The 19,247-nt window shown below is 36.8% G+C and overlaps 1 protein-coding gene across 5 annotated transcripts in view; it reads left to right on the plus strand.

Annotated features, from left to right (window-relative positions):
- Positions 1–19,247, plus strand: part of GABRB2 (gamma-aminobutyric acid type A receptor subunit beta2) — a 159,975-nt gene that overhangs the window by 23,994 nt on the left and 116,734 nt on the right. The window lies entirely within an intron of this gene.

A 19,247-nucleotide genomic window follows, 5' to 3' on the forward strand; every position in this document is an offset into this window, starting at 1 on the left:
TTTAGGATAATAACTGGGTAGTTTGTGAAGTGCTTGTGTTACCTGGGAGACCGAGCAACTGTGGAGGAAATGAGAGAAGGCTCAGATGTGTGTTGCAAAAGTGACTGTGATTTGGGCAGAACTTTTCCCTCATTTACTGTCATTATTTGGAAATAATGAGGTCCAGGTTTTCATGTAAGCAGTGCAACTTTGTGTAGGATACAGTTGGCCCTGTAGTCTCGTGAGGATGACAAGATGGAGACATTGAAGCAGATAGCAGCACCTGACACAAAATGAATATGCTGTGAGATGTTTTCAGGCAGTTGTAGAAGTCTGGAACAAACCTTTCATTGCTCTTGAAAAAGAGTTGCAAAGAAACATTCTCTCCTGTGTTCTGTGCCTATAATTTGGAAATATCTTGGAAGTTATCCGATGTGTTGGTATGATCGTTCAGCTAACTGAAATGTATTTGTGTTGTCCCAGACGTATGCTTGGTTTCTCAGAAGTGTTGCAGTGAATGAATTGGTCAACATCTGTTCTCAGTCGGGACTTTTTTTCTCAGTAACATGTAGCCCTGGGCCTAATTTGGGTGTGAGGTTACTGCTGGTTGTCCTGGGAGCTGTGCTGTGCTACGGCCTGGTAGCAGAGAGCTTGGTGTGGTTCTTTCAAGTTAGCAGGAAAATGCTGAATAATCTCTCCTTGAGCAGCGTCACCTGTGAAGTGAGGGCTTCTCAGCTTCACATGGGCTCAACTTGTAGTTCAGGACCTATTGCAGTCGAGTGTTCTTCTTTCAGGAGTTTTAAGAGCAAAACAAGAAAACTGCATTGCATTTTAAAGCACTTATCATTAAAGCTAGTCTGGATAGGAGGTATATGGTGTTGTTTTCTAGGTGGTGTGGGAATGATGGGTTGTTTTCTTGTGTAACACTGACCTGCAGACGACAGCTCAACCATCTCAGCTTTTCCAAGGTGGAAGACAGTGCAATTTTCTTTCTCCTTGCCTAGAAAAATGAAGGATGTTTCAATACTTCCAGAAATTTGGTCTCTGGTTAGAGGTGATACCATATCAGAATACTGTGATTTGGCACTCAGGCTGGCTATAAGGCTGCATATTATTTTTAGTATTCTGAAGTCAGTTTATTATGTCTCTATCATGAAATGCTTGACTTGTGTGAGACGTCTCAGACTACCTGTATATCTGCTGGGGGAGGTTATACTTGGTTAATTTTGTCACACAAGCATCTCTGAAGCATTTAAGCTGCGGGCTTAAATTGCTCTGAGATAATACCTGTTTCTTAAAACTGACATTCGTTTTCCAGATTTTTTTTTCACTTTACAATTCCAGAAGAGATTCCAAGGCAAGATAGTTTTCTTAATCTTCTTCAGTATAGCATGTAACAGTCCATTTCACAATGAAGTGTACACCTCAACAAATATTAATGTATCTTGATCAGCCTGAAGTAAATGAGAAGAGGGGCATTCCAGCACAGAACAAAACACTTGGTGTACAAGGCCTTGACTTGTTCATTGACACGTTATTCGAATTTTGGCTTTGGATTTTTGGAGAGCACCAGAAGGAATGCCACAGAGTACTGGATGGTTTTTTTTAGATGTAAAATCTGAAATAAAGAGAGAAAGACAGAAGCACCTCCTGGATTTATGGACTTGTTTTCTGAGCCATTGGTGTACTCTTGTTTGCTCTGTAGTCCTGGCAAAATGATCAGCCTTCCTTTCTTGACACATTTCACGCCCCATACAAATTCCATGCCCTTATGCAGGCAGAAGCATTATCTTCAGTAACAGGGAGTTAATTGTTATATTTCTTCTTTATTAGACAGGAGAATTTACATCTGCTTATAGAAATGGAACGTATGTTTGGGATGGTTGTTGACTTTGAGTTCTTATAGAGGTGATGAATACATCTCATAACCAACTCCTAGTGTAATGGGCTTTACTGTTGCCTTGCAAAAACATTTTGTATGCAACAGACTTGAATGTGTGGCCTGCCTTCTTGCTTAACCTTTTGTAGACAGAAACCTCAACTACCAAATATCCTCTTACAAAACGGTTAAGTGCTGTACTTTTGAACACAATTCCTTCCAGCCCAAGGGAATGTGCTGAATTAACATGAGAAAAATAAGAACTTCAGGCGTATTTAGTTGTTAATGGGTATCATGGCTATTTTTACTCAATCCTTGTATTTTTGGGAGGAAATAACATCCACTGAGTAAAGGTTTTATGCAGTGCGGTAACCACTATCGCTAATTCCACTTACCTCTTTGGAGCAGGCCTTGCAGTTGAATGTTAGTTATACTGCAGATTTTCTTGAAGCTTACCTTAATTTTGGGAAGCAAACGTAGAGAAATGTGAACTCTACTTAAACTGGAAGGGTTTTCTCGTGTTAATGAGTTTGATTTTACATAAGATTAGCAGTGAGTCTAACACAAAATGCATTTTCCATATGTTTGTTGTTGTACTTGACTTTGCTTCTTGGCTTCCTATTCCTTAATAAAAACACGTTTAAAAAATAAAATAAAATAAATCTTTGTATCTTCTTTTTTTTTTTTCTATTTTCCTTTTTATTTTTTTTCCTTTTTTAATAACCATTGCTAGCTGAGATGCTACATTTCCACATCTGCATCTCCAGGCTTAATTATTGAACAGACCCCTTGACAACACCACAACCAAGGGAAAAAAAAATGGTACAAGTTCATTAAGTATCACAGAAATGATTTTATTCAGAAGTGCCTGAGTATTGCATAGAATATTGTGCACTTGATCCATTCAAATAAGACATGAATATTTCTATGGATAATGTTGGTAATGTGGTGGTTGTCAGTGTCTCGGCTTATTTCCTATTAAATAGGTCAATTTGTTTTGTTTTCCCCTTGGTCTGTGGCTATTTTGGGATTCTAGTACAGGATGTCTTAAAAGAAGGAGAGATGTTCCATGGTTGTATTTTTTTCCCCAGTAAATATATATGACTTTAGGCAATGGTTTGTGTGTTTAATTAAATATAGCTAACTATTCATATTGAGGTTCTGTGGAGAAGAATCAGAACAGTTTAAATTTAAATGTTTGCTTCCTTATCATCATTCAGATTTTGGCACGTTGCTTTACTGTGTGTCTGTGGAGTTTAGTAGACTGGTTTGTCTTAGAAGGATCCACTTGGATTGATTGTGTAATCCCTATATGGAGTGGGAGTTGCAGAAACAAAGGAGCTGTAACTGTCTATCAGGGTGAGATTTGCTTATTTGTTATGCCAAGCTTTACACAAAGGGACCTACTAACTTTAGTGCTCCTAAAAACACATATGTACATCTTGTAGCATATTCTGACTTCTCTATTCAGAATTTATCAAAGTTGCAAAACAAAAAAAAGTACAATACTCATAGATCTGAATAATGTCAGTCCAGAGAAGTATGAGCGCAGCAGTGCTTTGCTGACAGACATCTGGCTTTTTGTTGCTTTTGATAACAGAGACACACTCCTGGCTTTTTTAAAGGCTTTTTTAAAGTCTTCTGTGGCTCCTTGAGGTATTTTCATTAACAACGCTCAAAAGACTGGCTTGTATATCATGAGAACAACAGGATTTATGTTGCAGCTTCTCAAGTAGTAGCATTTAGCTTAGGTATGTAAGAAGGAAGAGATGGCTTGTGATCCAGAAAGAAGCAGGGGTTAAATGGTAATGAAGTAGTGTGGAGCTGTTCCAAACCAGAAAGCTTAGAGTAGAACATGGTGATCAAGTCAGGTAAAGAAAGACAGAGAAAAGAGGAAAAGACAATATCAAAACAGGGAAAAGTGTCTCATATACACTGGTATGGGAAGAAGTGAGAAAATGTTTCCTGTCAGCAGTATCTTCTTTTGTTGATCCATTGTGGTTGCGCATGTTGCTGTTCTCTGTTGTGATACATAGAGAGATCAGGGAGAGAACAGGACTGGAGGTGCACTGAAAAAGAAACATTGGAAATGCTGGAATGGTGTTGCTTCTCTAATACTAAACTCTTCCTGCTGCTAGAGATGGTTTTATTACATTTCCTATATCATAGGTATATGCTTCTTCATATAAAATAGTATTTTTTTGGCAGACAGCTTGAGTTTAGCTCTTGCCAAGTTATTGTGCACTACAGGCTTGTACTAAAGTGCCTCCCAGGACATCTCTCTCTTTTATATATATCTATATATATACATATAGATATAAATCAGGGTGATATTATAGGTGATATAAGGTGATACTTTTTTTTTTTTTTTTTTTTTTTTTTTTTTTTTTTTAATGAAATCTCGTTTAACTTGCTGCTTTAATTGTCTGGGATGGCTTCACTGTATCTTAAGTTTCAACTGTGGTATGTTAACGTGGATTTCTATTTAGCATCTCTTGTCCTACACCACTAATTCATGCATTTTTCTTACTTAGCTTTAAGACAAGGAAAAATAAGAGCTTCCTTGGGGACCTAAGCAAATATTCCTATGGTACTTTGCATATGGATTGAAGTTTTCATGCTGGTTTTGATAGAATACCACAGTCTGTAATTACTTATTTAGGACACATACTTGAGTGCAGCAAGTTGGGACCTAACTTTTAAGCTTGTTCAGAGGTGATTATATATTATATATCTTAACATATATGATTTATGTTATGTGCTAGTACCATAAACAGTAACATCAGGCAATATCTGGAAATACATATATTTTATCAGAAATTAAAGAAGGGAAAGGCATTTTAATTTCAGAGTATTTACTTGCTGTGTCCTAGCTTCTACTTACAGATTTCAGCTGTAAAAGTTGACTCCTTGTTTTATTTTATGCTTGGGGAATTGCTCTTAGGATGGTACTAACCTTTGTGTAACTGTAGTTCATATGGAACATTTCTGAGGTCTTCAAATGCCTGGCAAACAGGGAACTCTTGGATATTTGCTTTTCTTCTTTTTCCTTTTAATGTTTCCCAGGTGAAAACTTCTCTTCAGCACTGTCATAGCTCGTGGTAGCTGTAGATTCAGACTCATGACGTTTTTACATGAGAAGGGGGGAAAAGTGATTACATAGGTATTCAGTTCGTAGTCATCTATGTAGTCATCATCTGTTTAGTTTTGTAGCCTCATCTAATTTGTTTTGAAAAAGGAGCTCCTGGGAAGCACCTTGGATTATTACAGCAGTATACATTCCTAGTTTCATTCATTCATTTACTTATTTTGTAAGGTGAGTTACACTGTGGAGTCTCAGTAGGCCCAGGCATGAATTTTAATTCCACGGAGGTGAAAAGCAAACTGCTTGCTTACAGCTGTTGGTCCTGTAGGCATTATCCTTTTGCAGTAATAAGAACTCCATTTTTCTTTACTGAAGATAGATTCTTGTATTCTCACATTTGAATGCATTGGGGTGCCCAGTTACCCTGCAGGCACCAGCAAGAGGTTAGTGGGTTTTACAAATGTAGTTTGGAAAGCAGTGTTGATCAGCTCTAGAGATCAACCACTGGTCTTTGCTGAGCCATTGGAGCTCAGTCCATACAGAACATTCTGACCTATGAGTGAGCAGCTACAGGACCTAGGGAAACCAGGGCAGATCTCTTAGTGAGTCTTTGTAATGAGGAATCACCACGTTTTTTACCGTTTTTTTGCTTTTCTTCTTCAGGAAGCATGATATGATTCTTCTATTTCTTTTTATGGCCAATATAAATAGCTTGTTAATTGGATTGCACTTTGTGTGCTAGTCTTGCAAAACTTCAGTCGGTAGGATGTCTTCTTGGTTCATTGGTGCTGGTGATTTCTGCAAGTGATTGCTCTGAATGTTTCCTGAAGGCTGGAGTATGGTTGTCAGAAACTTAACGAGATTGCTTTGGAGATGATTTGTACAATTGAAATAATAATTATTGCTACCTCGTTTTTTAGTAAGCCTCAATCTATAAATATCTAAGTAATTTGACATCTGCCATATAATAAGATAGATTTGTCTGTAATACGTTTTATGGCCAGTATCTTTGTGTTAACATGTGGGAATGAACATGCAGTGTACTTTGTAAGCTCCTACTACAGGGCTGCTTTTTCATAACTTCTCCATTGAAAATCACATAAAATCTTTATGGACGAGCTGTGTAGTAGAATGAAAGATTTTATTTTGTGCTCTATAAATTTGTTACAAGTTTAAGCTATTCCCATAGCAGTGTTCATGCTTCTTAGTGACTCTAAAAGTCTGTCAGTGCACCATGACTAAATCCTTATTATTCCTCCCTCCCTTTTTTCTCCTCATACTCTGTGCAGCCCTCTCCAAGATTTATATTACAGCCTTTATTACTCAACCATGTTAAAATACAGTCTTATATAGTAATAACTCCTTTTTCTTTTCTTTTTCTTTTCTTTTTCTTTTTTTTTTCTTTTTTTTTTTTTTTTTGTTTAAAAGTAAGACAAATCCCTCACAGGCTCTTAGTGCCATAGGTCTCTGCAAAGTGCTTGTATGAATTCAGGAAACAGGATTTGGCCCCTGATTTCAAAGGAGGGTATTCTTCCATGAGGTTGGTTTGTTTGTTCTTAACTCTTAAAAAAATAAAAAAAAAGTCTTCGGATTTAAGAGCTTCATCTATTGTCATGAGTTCTTAACAGTGGAAAAATAGGCTACTACTGATGGATGCAATCTGTACTTTAAAAATAAATGGATATGGATAATTACATTTAATTTATAGGCATGCTGTGGGTTTACAGAAAGATAAATGTGACAGAAGCAGCATTTGGGCTTTATGATAATGTATTTTGCTATACTTCTATGTGGATTCCCTCCCTACTCACATTTCCTGACAACAGTACTGTCTACAGTGGAACTGTAATGGCTAGCATAATGTGAGCTGTGTAGGAATAGCAGTATAATGGGCATGTATATGGTTACTCTTACTTGTCTGATGGCCAGGTTGTGAAGTACATGCTCACTTCATAGGCTTTGTCTTTGCATGTAAATTGTCTAGCTAAGTATTTTCAAATTAACTAATCAGTGCAAAGATTCTCTCAGACTTGTGATTACATCTACTGCATGAGCCCTTTTGGATGAGTTTTGCAAGCCATTACATATGTATTTGTCAATCAGAACCAAAACTTGTGTCCTAAATATGAGAAGATACAGCAACCTGTGAATATTAAATATGTGCAACACTGTACAATTCCTAAGTCATACTTAATGTAGGCTATTATAGGCCAGAAAAAGCATTTTGAGTCAGCGGTCTTCCTGTGATCCCAGACTTGTAGAACAAGGGAACTGTTATTTCTGTCTGCCTTGCACAGCTTTTTCATATCTTCGAGGTTAAATCCTATTGATTTTTATTCTGTAAATACTAAGAAATTCATTTATTAGGCCTGGAATAATAAGAATTTAGCTTTGGGGGAAAGGAAGGGAATGCAACAACAACCCTTCTGAGAGATGCATTTTGTACTTCGGGTGAGGGACTGTTCCAGAAGATATAGCAGTTTGGTGATTTATGTATAAGAAAATCAGTGGAATAGTCCTGGTTTCATCCTGGTTGTGCTGAAAGACAAAATCAGCTTTCTGTGTTGAACGAAAAGTACAAAAAAAAGTCTGTAAGAAGTTGGACAGGGATTGGACAGGGGTAGTATATTAAATTCTCCTAATGTATGCGTATTGAAAACCAGCTGCTTGAAGTGCAAAGTCCTTGTTCCAGCCCTTGCTCTCTGGGGACTGTTAATGAATAGGCATTTCCATTAACTAAGCAACTCTGTGAAAATGGATGGAAAAGAAAGAAAAAACAAAACAAAACCCATCAGATTTTTCCTTCAAACTTGAGTGTCCTGATTGCTGCTCTTGGATGCTTCCTTCCTTTCTGTTGTCGTGAGTTTGGAGCTCTTTGCTGCGTGGTAGCCAGGGTGCAGTGAACCCTTCTGTGTTCTGTAGGATTAGTAGCTTCTGATGGTTGTGTGTAGCAGTATTCACACTGCTGAAGGACAAGAACAGAGGTTCATTTATGCCATGGATGAAGTTGGGAAAGGCTGCCAGGACACATTCTTTGCCTTATCCTCCATCACTGGAAATGTTTTTTTGAATGACAGTAGCTTTGACTGGTCATTGTGTTACATATGACTTGAGCATACCAGCTTTAGCTGGTATTTCATGAGGTTGAGACCCTGTTAGCCTGTCTGAATGTCCATAAGTAGAAGCAAGTTGCCTACTCAACTAAACAAATGCAGTTCTATGTAGATGCACAGTACCAGCCTTGAGAAACTAGGGAAGTAGTCCAGCTGGCACTAGCTTGTTGCTGTAATTTTTTCTGGAGTGTAATCATTACAGGTAATTTTCTTGAAAAGTTGTTTTGGATTGTTACAAGTACAAAGATCCCCATGTCTGCTTACATGTGCTGGTTGTGGTCTGTTGGTTTTTAGTTATGATCTTTGGAGAAAAATGGAACTGAAAAGCATAGAATTAGGTAAAGGTCATGATAAACCTATTAAGATGAGAAAAATGAGTGGGTTTCATATATATAATTTGAAATATGTATCTCATGATCTGTGGGATGTCTGAGAACTCAAGTCCTATGGTTTTGATTTTTAGAAGTGTTTACCATCCAGATTCTTCCAATGGGTGCCTAAGTGAAATAGCCAGACATTCCTGTTGCTTTTAAGCAGCTGAAGATTTTTTCCTTAGTGAGAGCAACATTATTAAAAACATTTAATAATTAATGTGAACAAGTGCTGAAGAGTTCTGAAAAAACTATTCACTCCTACAGGTGTAGTCATCTTGCAAATCTCTTCCTAATTTCTATTGTAAATTTATTTTGTGCAGAATTCTAAACTGTTTTTTAATAGTTGTAAAAGAGACCCATTCTGCTTAATGAAGTAAAATTGGTGCTCGTGTTTATCCTCTGTGTAGGTCTTTTTTTTTTTTTTTTTTTTAATTGCATGCATCCATTTTATTGCATCCATTTAACAAAAGTAGCGAAATAAGTTGAAGTTGTTATGATCTGAAAGTGTAAACATGTGTTGCCATTTGCATAACAGCTATTACCCAATAGTCCAGAAGCCATTACGGTCCATTCTGCGAATCTATATTTATATTTGCTTTATAATGCGTATTTTGAGTTAATAGACCCTGCAGCTCCAAGGGAGTTGTAGAGCACTGTTGAATTCCTCTCTTCTTTCAAGGACTGCTGACCTCTATTGGGTCCTTCCCTTCGGGGCATTGGAGTAACAGCGTTAATCTGTGTTTGACAAGATTTGCACTGAAGGAGTCATGAAATTAGTTTGAAGATCCATTAGGCTGTTTCTAAATTTAGGAATGTAAGTCTTATCATTCCTTATTATGCAGTGACATTCTTTCAGATAATGTACAGGGAGGAGGGAAGTATGGTTAAATAAATACACGTTATATGTACATATGAAAAGCTTCATATTGCAACATTATTTCACTTATTGTGCAAGCCCAGAAATGTCCAGGGAGACCTTTTACTTAGTTTGAAATCTTGTTGAAATTTATATACATGCTCGATCCATTATTCTGTTCTGCTGCTCTTTTTCATTGACACTTTGCAATGTGAGATGTATTTAGAAAACCCATCCCTAATACAATTACAAATATGCTATTCATATCTGGTACCATATGCCTCTTTAGGTTGTTCAGGATAAAATACTTAGCAACCTAAGTAGATGGAAAAATTGCCTTTTTTTTTTTTCCCCTGTTTTGATAGAAGCCTTTTCAAAGGTAGAAATTTTTGCCGATTCAGGCACAGGTTCATAACAAGTTTCAGGCAAAAGTATATTATTATAGTTGATATGTAAGTCCCTGAAAACAGATTTCTAATGGAAATGCCAAGAAACCCTTAACTATAACTGTTCTTGTTAGTGTGATGCATAAAAATGTGTTACATAATGGTAGATCAATGAAAAAGGCATTCAAGTGACCGCTTAGAAAGAAATCCATAAATCTCGTTGACTGGCTGCATTCAAAACTGAAGTTAGAAGTTCCCAGACCTACATGTAGGCTTTGCAGAATGCTTGTATGAACTCACGTCCCACATGAGTCTTGTTTGGAAGCCTTAATATGTGAATCTGATGCTGACTTTCCCATTGAGGCTATTTCTGCCCTGCTTTCATTGAAGATTTGTGGGTACTTAAATGACTGGAAATGCACTGAAATATGTCTTCTGTATTTTCTGAGATGTTGTGTGTGAATGTGGCCAGGGTACTCATCTGATATTATTGCTGTGTGACAGGTGTGCTTTTGAAATGAATGGAAGTACTTAGCTGCTCTTATTGGCCAGAAAATCGTAACGCTTTGTAGATGTATTTGATTTAAGGATTTTTAAAAGATGAAGAGTCCAATCATAGGAAAAATGCAATTTTTCACTATTTAGACTTGAGTCTGTAAGGTGACTTAAGTAAATGCGTTGGCAAGGCAGCGTTAAGGAGGCTTGTGTGGTTCCTACCAGGATCGAACTTCTACTGTTAATGAGTGGAAGACATCAGTTTACATCTGTATCTTTCCAGCATCTTGTTTAACTTTTGATTAAATGAATAAAAATTCACCTCTTCACTCCAAGCCATAAAATCATCCTTGGGAGTGCAGAAAGTAATGAGAAGACTCAAGTGTACATCTTAATTTGGATCAACATTATACCTGCACTGATTTTCTTTTTGAAAACAAAATGGCTCCTGAATGTTTGAGATGTCATTTGACACTTCAGAGATTGGCACCTATGCTGTAGTAACGTGCAGATGGGTAACATTTTGTCTTTATGCCGTTACAACAATTATTTGGTAAAGATTTAGAGTAAGAGGTTTCATTCAAAATTCTTGCTCTTGTATAGAAAGGGGTTTTGCTGTAATTGGTTGCATGTGGAAGAACTGCCTTTTAAGGTAGTGGTACATATTGCATGTGACTTTAATTATATCTTTTGATGTAATTACTATAGAGTTACTTTTTTTTTTTTTTTTTTTTAGTAAAAGGATGCATGTATGCGTTTTCTTCATTAAATATACTTGCAAAGAAAATGTTCAGATGGAACCTGTAGTACAAGTGATTGGTAAAGCTCTTATTCATGTCTCTCTTATAATTTCAAATAGTGTACTTTTATCCCTTATTCTGTTTGAAGAAGCATATATATTTTTTAACTGGATATTGTGTTATTATAGTGAAATAATGTATTGACTGGAACATCCACAGCCTTTCTATCTTTGTAAGCATTTGGCACCGAAATATTTAGCTGGAGAGATTAATATTTCCACTTACTCTCTGCCTAGGAAAATACCATAAATTTCTTCCTCTCTCTCTTGCACATCTTTATTCTGCTGTGCCTTCCCCATTTTAAAGGTGAATCCCTGCATGTTTGAGCCTGGCTGTGACTCGGGTGAAAGTGCTGTTTGACTTGGGAAAAACCTTTTGAGGGCTCTGCACTTGAGAAACGCTTTCTAAAGAGCTACGACAGTGCATTGTTTGGATGCTGAGGAGCTGGCATCCACTTCTGCCTCTCTGAAATGAGTGTTGAGAATTGCAGGGCACAATGTGAGAAGTAATATGTTAAAACCACAGCAGAGTGATTCAGGTCAAATATTAGCAAAAGCTTTTAGAAATACAAATCCAAAAGTGCTGAAATTGATCATTTATATTGTTAAAGAACCACCATGGTTTTGTTGCAAGAGATCACAGCTATGGATGATCCTACCATGGGAGAAAGGACATGGCTAGCTGATGCTTCACAGTCCATCTCAGCTGAGTTTTTTCTTTTGTGTCATGATCAGACAGAAGATGTGTTGTTAGGCTGAGGGCATCTGTTCTGGATGTGGATCTCTGCATGTATCTGAATCCAAAATGGGAGCTACCTTTTCAAAATTCCTTTGAGACTAGGGAGAGCTGTGAGGATATGCATTCAGACCATTGTGTTTGTTTTGCTTTGTACCTGAGCCTGGTATAATGGCTCACCTGTTTTTAGCTGATCTGTTTTTGCATCTATTCTGAAAGCTGATATAAATCAATAGCAGTTATTTGTCATTAGAGTTTTCAATGTGAATAAAGTACATTTATTTTTCACATTTTTGTTCAGCTGTAGAACTGCTGCCTTACACTTAAAAGAGTTCTGCATGCCTGCTTGTGAAATGTGACTGGAGTTCTTCAAGAAAACTAGGGAGAACTTTGGGGCTTTTTAATGTATTCTCTTCGTCAGAAAGAAAAAAATGAATGCACCATTTTGAAAGTAACACAACTGAATTCAGAGAGGAAAGGACATCAGCATTATAAACTGTCATTCAAGCTGTGCATAGAAACCAGTGTGTGGAGAAGTGGGTGAAAGTTAAGGGTGAGAAATGCACAAGATGCATTGTATGTCATAAGTGCATGACTTCATTGCACTTAGCATTCTGGACAAAGATTTGCATTTTCTTATTCATCTATTTACTTTGAATGATAACTTAAAAGGGAATGAACTGTGTTTGGATGGCTTGAATTCAGAAATAAAGGGATAGGGCAATATTTGCACTTCGTTGTGATAGGTAATGGGGAGCTGAATATTAAATGAGTTTTATAGATAAATACTATCAATGCACTGTCATTCATACATTAATTTTTTTTTTTTTTTTAAACTTGATTAGGCTTAGTTGGGAAGATGGTGATCAGGAGGAGAGCTTGGCTGGAAAAGGTGTAAGGCAAAATCTCAAGAGGAAGACTTCAGGGGAATAGACAGAAATAGAAATGTAAGGTCCTGTAACACAGCAGTGTGACATTCTATGCCAGTTTTTAAAGAGACTGTTTTACATTTCTAATGTTTGTGATATTTGGGTATCAGTAGTACCAAACATAGAAAAAGTAATTCCAGCAGCTGTGGTAGTATTTACGTGTACTAAAGCTGTTTTAGTTGTGGAATTTAGTCACATGGTAATATATCATAAGAAATGATTTTGTTTAAAATTGCCTGCATTCTTAAACCTAGAAGAATTGAAGTCAGTTTTGTGTGTGGCATCATCGAAGTAATTGTGTTTAGCTGTTTTTCTGTGTGATTAAATTAGAGTGCTTGAGACAGAGTGGAGCTAATCAAAACAACAGAGAGCCTGTGCTGGGGTCTGAAATGGGAGAGGTTGTAGTTTTACTCCTAAGGGCCATTCATCTTTTCTCTCAGGATGTAGTGTAGAATTTTTTAAATATATATTTTTTTAAATTTCAAACTCTAGTGGGATGTTTTTTCACTTCAGGACCTTTACCAGACCCTGTGTTCAGGTCTGAAAGATCACGAAAATATGGCACTGAGAATTTTGCATGTTGTTATGTAAAATATATATTAAAAATGTAGCCTTACTTCAGTATGGAAAGACTCTGGCACATTTATTTTCAGCATATCTGTGCTAGTCCAGTAGTTCTGGCACTCATTGAGAACATACTATGAATGCAATATTTGCATAATTAAGTTCCTACTGATTTCTCCAATAACCTACTGAATGAATGTTAGTTTCCAAGAAAGTTTTTGAAATAAATGCAGTGTGATTATTTGGAAGCAGCACTGCATTGCTCCTTATTTTTCAAAATAATAAGATAACTTTCAACCCAAGTGGTTCTAGCTGATGTCCTATGAGTTTAATCCACCAAGATCTAAAGTTATAAAATGGCTTATTTTTTGAGTTAGTTTTTATATAATATATGTTTTTCGGGGGAAGAGAGGCTTTCTGCCTTATTTATTTATTTTTTTAAATGTTGATTAGCATTTGTGGCTGGACTTTCTAGGACCATTTGTTATTCCTTTAGTAGGTGTGCCATTGTACCGGTGTCAGTGTAAGCAATTATCTAAAAAATACTGTATGACAAGCACTGAGTGCACTGAGATGATTATTCTGGTAGGTGGGTGTGTATTTTTTAATTATCAGTTTAAGGAGAGGCAGTCTGTGAGGGAAGTTTATGGCTGTGGAATTGGAGTTTTGGTTTCTATTAATGACACAAGCTCTTGTTAGTTACTAAGTGAAGAAGAGCTGCTTTCTGCTCTTCTAGGCAATTAGACTGTTAGTGGTGGCTCACACGGGGGTGTTAAAGGGAGTCTCTTTGTACCTCATTTTCCTGTGCTTCAGGACAATATTTAGTTGGATGTGTATCAGTGCATCTTCCAAACTCAAAATAGTGAAGGAAGAAAGTAAAAATGGTGCATGTGTATATTTTGAAGGCTGCGGAGAAAGCCAGTGGAAAACAGTGCCTGTCTGTTGTCTTTAATAAAGTTGTTTATGTAAGATCTTGTTGAATTTTATTGTGCTTAAATTTTCTTGTTCTTAGAAGTAAGGCATGAGCAAAAGCTTATATGAGAAAGATAGGTGAAGACAGGTTATGGGTGGGGGCTTGGTTTTGTAAATCAGTGTTTCTGTATTTTAATACAGTTTTAGTTGATATTGGTCTCATGGATCTTTTAAGAGGAAAATATATGGCTCCATTTTAAATGTAGCATTTCTGACTCGCAGCTTCCATCTTATGTTCAAGTATCCTCAGCAGAAACATCAATCTGCTCTTGAATTGTCAGTTATATCAAATCTATGAAGCACCTAGTAGGCTTTGAATTTTAAACATTAATTTCATTTCATTGTGGGGATTAGTGAAATTTGACTGAAGAGGTATATCTGAGATTTTCTTTCTGCTGGTATATGCCACTCTTTCATTGTGCCCTCATTTTGCATGCAGTGACATGACATTTTCTTGAGAGTCTTGGCCTTTAAAAATGTAGTTATTTTTTCTTGTCCAGTTTTAAAAGGTTGTGGTTGTTTTTTGTTGTTGTTTTTTACCATGAAGTGACAGATTTCAGATGCTACTCTCTGCTTTTACTGTAAACTGGTAGACACAACTCATTGCTTATTATTATTATTATTTCTTAATCTCTATTTTATGTTGGATTCAGGTTGCTGCAGACAGCTTGCTGATTGCAGATAGAATGTAGGGAAGGGTCTCCTGGGGTGAAGTCAGCCCTGGTGACCTGTATGATTTTCCTGAGTTTTCCTGTCATGTTCTTTAGTTGGTGTTTGACCTCAACGGTTTGGGGCAACACAGGCACACAAACAGTGCGTGTACAAAAGTTGAAATTATCTCATAGGCTTGTTAATATTGATTGTCAGCTGAAGTATGAAATTGCCTTCATCATAGCTGTCCTGTTTCACCAGTGTTTTATCTTGTTCCTCATGCTTGCTGTATGTAAAACTTCATTGGTTTCTGTCATGTTAGGCCTAACTGCAGTATATTTTTCCTCCTTATATGCACATGTAGCGCTTCCCATTCTTTCAGTTGCAGGATCTGTTATGTTTAATCTGGCTGGTAATAGTGAAATGATTAAGCATTAATGGTTCAGCAAATGTAAGCACATTTTCAAGCAAAAGATGTGAATGTCTGACAAGTCAGCCTTCATCTAGGTGGCACAGCTGTGGTTGTATCACGGTACTGCACTGTGGTATCCTTACTGCAGCAATAATAGCAATAGGATGCTTACCGAGCTAGAAAAAGATATTTTGTGCATTTTGTCTTTATTTTGCTGAAGATGCATATCCTTTAAGACATGAGCATGTGCTGGAAGTTAAGCTTGTAAGTGTTTTGCTGAACAGAGTCCTTTTGATCATCCTGGCTTCAGCCTGGATAATTGCACACAGCTGGGAGGTGAGGAATTTCCATTGTAACGAATGGTATTGTCATAAACAGGATAACATCATGAGTTACATGTGGCAGATTAGACAATCATCAAAAAAGAGAATGTTTCCCAGCAATTATTCTCAGTGACTAAAATAAACCAAACAAACAAAAAAAACCTTAAGAGTCAAAAATGAAGTAATGTATAGGTAAAATGATTTCTATGCGCAATTCTTTTTTTTTTTTCCCAGTTTCCCTTGAGGCCTCAGCTGTTCTGTGAACATCCAAGAAGCACGTTGTGCTTCTGATCAGCTTCCCACTCGTTCTCACCCCCACTACTTTGCTGTGTCATCTTAATGTCATTTTTAAATACTAACAAAAGGATCTCTTTGTTTATCATGCAGAAATAAAAAAAATCTTCAGAGGGGAAGAATGTCTTCTGTATGTTATTCTGGCAGATCAAAACTGACTCATGAGTAACAAATGTGAAATGAAGGAATTGATGTATTTAAAATGCACAGATCCTGAGTTAAGGATTTAAGAAGTACTTTGATTATGGTCATAAGATTTTACAGGCTTTTTTTTCTTCTTTTTTTTTTTTTTTTTAGTAAATGACTAGTATAATTCTTAGAAAGCTTACCGTTTTGGAAAGCATTATATTTAAATATTTTAACAGTATAGCAATTTGTGATACTGGATGTATAACTCATACTTCAAATAACTCTGTGTGTAGTTGAACAGTGAGCAGGTAAACTGATGGCCAGGCAGGAAGATGGAAAACAACCTTTCTCTGGAAGTACAGCTATAGCTATATATAGCATTTCTCTGGAAGTACAGCTTTGGCATAGCATGGCATGGGAAGTGTGTTAGCCAACTCCCATCATTTAATGATTTTCTGATAGCCTGGTATAGGGAGTTCCTAAAGAAAGTAGGAGTATGTATCTGGCACCACCACAGAAAGTGTTCATTTTTGACCCAAACATAAGTGGTAAGTACTAAGCTTACGGTGAACGGTGTCTTGTAGCTGCTGGGGTGGCATAAACAATTTCTTGAAAGATCAAGACGTTTAAGTATTTTGCTTCCAGGGGTAAGGGGGAAAGATGTCGGTATTAGAATGGGAACTTGTTGATGGTACAGCATAACAAATGTCTTAAAGAGAAGCAGAAAAAAAGAACTGTTCTAGTCATGTTTGAAAGTCACTTTGTAATAAGGGCGAGATCATTTCCTTATAAGACTATTTTTATTTTTTTTCTTTGTCTCAGTGGTAACCAGCAGTAGCTCCCTGTCTATCCCAAGGATGCCCCAAAAGATTCATTCAGCTAAACATGTAAAAGCATCTACAAAAAGCAGCAGAAGCATTGTGTAGCTGTCACTGAACATAGCGTTTTCTGACAAACCTTACTTCTGAAGCTCATGGGTGAGGAAAATAGCGCCAAATACAGAGTGCTGTAGTGTAAACTTTCAAAATATCCAGTGCAGAAACATCTGCTACTGGAGAGGCTGGGTTTTATCCTGCTTAGATTGTTTCTTTATTTAAAGTCAAACAAAATAAAAACAACCCAACAACCACAAGGCTAGACAAAACGCTTTTCTTTCTCCAGTATTCCTAGAACACAGTTAAGTCGATGGCTTCTAAGGTAGAATGTCTGAAGTTAATTTTATGGATGTTAATTTGATTTTTCTGTTATTCTCTCTTTACATAATGGTGCTTTTGATATTAAAGAATCTGAGACTTTAGATGAATGGATATGGAATGCAATGGTGATAGCAAATAAATATTTGAGATTTTCAGGTAGAAGCAATCAGGGCATTCCGCATGAGCTAGATTGTGGTATTGAAACTTGAAACTCTCAGTTAAGGTGGACCAAAATTATTGTTATTTGCTGTTAGGCAACTTCTAACCTTGTTTATTTCATATCTGAGACAGTAACTGCTAGCTGACACCTGTCTAATGTGGGAGGGGGCAGAAGGTTTTTTGTTTCTGTTCAGTTTACCATTCTGTCTCCTTACAAGATAGGACATTATTACTTGTTCTGGACCCTTTCTATAAAATAACAATAACAAATATTCTTTTTTGAATGGATACTTGTTGCTAATTCACAGGTGGAATTTACATAGAATTTTATTTATAAACAGTTGCCCTGTTGCTTCTGTCTTGGAGGTCTTCAACAACAACAAAAAAAGATTGCTATGTTGGGCTGTTTCCCCTCGTGTTTTCTAAATACAACTCAACTGCACTCTAGTTTCTGAAGCCCTCTGCATTAATATGCCTAGATAGAAGAAAATATCATATCGCTTATTTTGTAGGTGAACACGACTTGGCAAAAATGAAAATAGTGCTTCATAAGGAGCTACCCTTTTAAGCAGAGTTCTTAACACAAGGAGGAGAGTTTTGTGAGACTAATGGTTTCATTCGTTTCCTGTTTATAGGCACCCAACTGTGGAGTTGCTTTCAGAACGTTTAGGACTTAGTTTTGAAAGTGTGCTCATTATTCACTTTCCTTTGAGATTTTCATTTCCTCTGTTCTCAGCCAAAAGCGTTATTTAATAGGATAAGGGTGCTTCCTTTTAAGCCTTATTTTGCTCAAGGATGATGTGAACTGGAGTAGCAGAAGGGCAGAAGGTTTTAAGTGAACAGATGGGACTCAGGTGAGCCTGTGGTCCCAGCACAACAGTAGCATCTATTTTCCATAATTATTGTACTTACGAAAATAATATTTAGGGGGACAGAGGCTAAAATAAAATAACCAGTATTTCATTTTTTTTTAGTAATGTTTCTTGGTTTCTCACCTCTTTCTTAATTTTTTTTGGTTGTTTGTTTGCATGTTTCCTTTCCTTAGTGTGTTAGTTTTGTGCATTCACTTACGGTCGTAAACCATGATCAAACCTTCCTCATCATTCACACCTGCAAAGAATTTCACGAAAGGTCAATCATTTAAAAGTGACATTGCTTGAGGCATTTCATCCATTATTTCTCTTTCCTACTAGAATGGGCTATGCTGTTCTTATACTGAGCAAACCAAAACTGGGGATCTGCTGCTCTCTCAGGGGTCCATCTACCAGGCATCAACATGTTACAAGTCCTCAGTGTTGTTGTGTTTTTTTTGTTTGTTTGTTTGTTTTTGGCCCTGTCCTCCAGGTGTTGCAACTGCATTCCTTTATATTTTTGTGTGGCTTTTGTTCAGTTATTTTGGTTTATCTAACTTCCTCTCCTTTTCTGAGGCAAAGTGAGGCAATACCAGCAGGTGACTTAAGGTGGTTTATGACTGAGCATTTGTTGTTATTATTGGTTTTGTATTTATTTTAAACCAGTAAAATTTTTTCTGGAGGTAATAAGCTGTAGCATTTATAATGATGGGAAACCCTTATGAACCTATGTGTTCTTTATGATAAATATTGTTACAGTACAGATAGTTGGATTTATGGCTCTAGACTACCAATATCTTCCAGTTTTGGCACTATAACAATCTTCAGACAGTACCTGTGTCTTTTAATTGTGTATGTGTGTGTGTTCCTTCAGCCATATTCTTGCTGTAAATCCTGTGTAGTTAGGCAAATTATATGAGTGGTCTAGTTGAATTTAAATGTCTGGCTCCAAGCTGTTTGTGTCACAAAGGGAATCAATAACATAATGCTTGTTTTGTTGCCTCAAAAAGCAGCGACAGCAGTGCTCAGGTCAGAGGTACTGTGAGTATTCTCAGTTTAGAGACG

This window comes from Lagopus muta, chromosome 14, assembly GCF_023343835.1.
Source record: "Lagopus muta isolate bLagMut1 chromosome 14, bLagMut1 primary, whole genome shotgun sequence".
Classification (NCBI taxonomy): Eukaryota; Metazoa; Chordata; class Aves; order Galliformes; family Phasianidae; genus Lagopus; species Lagopus muta.